The sequence below is a fragment of the Asparagus officinalis genome, chromosome 7, assembly GCF_001876935.1.
Source record: "Asparagus officinalis chromosome 7, Aspof.V1, whole genome shotgun sequence".
Taxonomy (NCBI): domain Eukaryota; kingdom Viridiplantae; phylum Streptophyta; class Magnoliopsida; order Asparagales; family Asparagaceae; genus Asparagus; species Asparagus officinalis.
The window spans coordinates 2,489,172-2,492,613 of record NC_033800.1 but is presented as its reverse complement, the minus strand read 5'-3'; the positions used below and the strand labels follow the sequence as shown (position 1 = coordinate 2,492,613).

Genomic DNA, 3,442 nt, shown 5'->3' with positions numbered 1-3,442 from the left:
TTGCCCACCATAACCAGACTGCTTCCGGTCATAACGCCTCTTGCCTTGAGCTGAAATGCTGTCCTTCCCCTTCTTGTACTGAGTCACCTTATGCAGGGTGTGCTTCTTGCACTCCTTGTTCTTGCAGTACGTTTTCTTCGTCTTCGGAACGTTCACCTGAAGCATCCAAAGAACGAAATTTGAAAAACGAGATCATAAGCGGGGCAGCCTACCATCAGAATGGAGCAAAAAATACGGCATCCGTTGGGGGAAAAAATGCGAAACCATTAAATCTTTATTCGAGCTTTAATAGAGAAAAAATTGAGGCAGTGTCGTACACGATACACCATAACTCTACTAGTTCATCGCAATGCCAAGGGATTTTATCCCAAAAAAAAAAACCCAATGTTTGCTAAGGTAATAATAATCAGGCTAATTTTTTTTTCTTCCTAAAATAACCAAGCGAAAAATGCTCAATCGAGCACAAACAAACACCACAAAGCAATCCGTTAAAAAAGCGTGCAAAAGAAATAACCAGAGAGCAGAGTACCATGGCGTGCTGATCTACACGATGAGTTCTCCGAAATCGGCGGCCGTTCGGAACCCTAACGAACCGAGCGGTGACCACGATTTATATAGTACACTTTCTATTCCCCTCCTTTCGGAAGTTACAAAAATGCCCCTCCGGGTATCGGCCCACGTAATATTAGTTAGGGCGCAACTGTAAAGGCCCGCTTCGGCCGTAGCTTTTTCTGAAGCCCAAGTCATGTAACCCGCTATTGTCTCTGGCCTTCCCGCAGCCGGTTTACTCAAAATTAAAGGGTCTTCGGAGGCCCCCGTGGTTAGAGGGAATTTTTCCAAATTCTGACCTAATCTAAAAAAATTTATTAAAACCGACCTAGTTTCAGCCGTCTGGTTGAAACTGGGTCGGTTTTGACAAAATATATTCCGAAACTTCACGGAACTAGAAGTTTTGTAATGTACAAAACCGACTTAGTTTTAGCCCGACGGCTGAAACTGGGTCGGTTTTCACAAATATTTTGCGAATGTGTCGATTTTTACAGTTATTTTCTCAAATAGGATGGTTTTCAAAATTTGTCCTTTTTTTTTAATTAACCCAATAATGATAAACTTTTAGCAAAGTAAAAGCCTATTTTCCCCTCCGCTTCAGCGGAATAGTCTTTTTTTTTAAGGGATCTGCTGTTCTTTTTATGTTGGCTCCTCTATTGCGAGGAGAACAAGCAAGATCGTCGCGGGGGGATCGTACACGGATGCTGGCGTCCTCGATCTAAAAGCCCGTGATGGCTCTTTGGAAAGAGATCAAATCTTCTCGACCTGAGAGAAAATATTATCGGTCCTAATTAAGAGGTCAATAATGCACGAGCCGAAATAAGAGGTGGATAACGCGAGAGTCGAAACGCAATGGAATAGAGCTTTGCTACAGGGACCCAAAATATAGGACCAATCAAAGGGACAAGTGAGGTGTCCCCCATCTATTGGATAATGAGTTGGCCATCATTAATGATGGCTAACTCATTATCCAATAGGAAGAGGACACCTCACTTGTCCCCTCTATTGGTCTCATATTTTGGGTCCTTAAAGAATTTTTCAATGGAATAAGAGCTTTGCTACAGGGACCCAAAATATGGGAACAATAAAGGGGACAATAAGATGAGCCGAGAAAACGACATGACCCATTTAAGGTTAAAGGTGCAATTAAAAACCAAGATCCCACCATCGGGTCGGATCAAGCCATCTGCGTGAGCGGGTCTAATCAGCGTGGCCTTTTTAGGCTACGAGCACCACCCTCTATTTTTTTCTTACTATTATTATTATTATTTAAACCTTAGATGCGATGTGGAGGTGGCGAAAGGTGCTTTAAGATACGCTTTTTATTGGTCATGGGATTGGATGCCGATACTAGATTAATTATCTTCGGTATGGGTCCTGCGAAGAGTCACGCGTGACTCATCAACCAAGCAACTTGTTGAACGAAATGTTTGATAATATTCCTTCTTAATTTGTTTTTCCAGATCGACGGTGGAAAAGTCTAATGAGGCATCGCAATGATAAAAGATGGTATCGATAAGATTTATGCCTTGTGGCCTAAAAAGGTTAGAGGTGTGCAACGGTCGGTTCGGTTCGGTTTTTACCGAAATTTGAATAACCGAACCGAACCGCCTATAATTCAAAACCGAACCGAACTGTTGCAAGTCGGTTCGGTACGGTTCGGTTCGGTTTGTTCGGTTCTAACTTCATCAAACTTCTTATCAAACAACAAACTGTGTTAAAAACAAATATTAACAAAGTAAGAGATTATGAAGCATTAAACACTGATATAATGATATTATTTTCAACCCATAATGATCCAGAAAATGAGTTTAGAGTTTGAGTCTTTGACTCTTTGGGGACGGGTCGGGTAGGGTTTGAGATCAAAATGGATAGTATTGCACTATATTCGGTCGGTTCGGATCGGTTCGGGTTAAAAAGTTTTCAAACCGACCCGAACCGTCCTACTCATAAAACCGATTTTTTCGGATCGGTTCGGGTCGGTTCGGTCGGTTTTTTCGGTTTGGACCGAACCATGCTCAGCCCTAAAAAAGGTTACCGGTCCAAATCTCAGCAGCGATCTCTTCGGATGCAAGAGTAACTATAATCCTGTCGAGAGCCCACGGACCGTGAGAACCTTCAGAAGAATCATTCAACATGTGCCATTAAGAACCCAACGTTGATCCTCATAATGACGAGTATATTTTGCGTAACAAGCCACAACGATTGAAGTTCGCATAGGGCCTCTTAACGGACGTCCAACTAGTTGGATCCTTAGCGGGCCAAGGTCCACAGTAGTCTTATAAAATCTTAATTGATGGGCGAAAAGACTATTTTTGTTATCGAGTTTATTTATTTTATAATCATTAGATAAATTAATGACTGGAAGTCTTAAATTACATGTTTTTTGTTTGTCTATAAAAGCCAAATACAATTGTGACCGCTCGATGTTTTCCTTTTTTTTTACTTTTATTTATTTATTTATTTATTGTAAGAATATAAAACCAGAGAGATTCTACTAAAAAAAATCAATTTTTTGTCAGCGTATGAGATAGGATAACGACAAGTTCTTCATCATCCTTGTGGAAAAATGACTAATGCTCGGCTCTGAATGCTACAAAAACTAACTGAACCTCCGTTAGCACGCGGCGACCATGGGGTGGGCCTGGCCGGTCGTGGGCCCCATCTCGACTGAACCATGTACAGCGATCGTATGATTCTTTGTTTCTCTATCCATTTTGATAGTGATTGATGACCCCCATGAATTATTAGACTCTTACAAAGTAAATTGTGGCAGCAAAGATTTCCCCAGCATTTCTTGAATCCTTGTCCACAATTTAACGAGTAATTACTTTGGACCATAAATCATCCGTGCGAAAAAAAAGCAACACATTTCTTTCAATCGAAAGAGGAT

The 3,442-nt window shown here is 41.2% G+C and overlaps 1 long non-coding RNA gene across 1 annotated transcript; it reads right to left on the bottom strand.

The window, feature by feature from the left end:
• On the bottom strand, nt 4–627 carry LOC109849241. Its single transcript, XR_002249047.1, has 2 exons — nt 530–627; nt 4–156 (listed from the first exon to the last, which is right to left on the bottom strand). It is a non-coding gene; the product is annotated as an uncharacterized LOC109849241 (long non-coding RNA).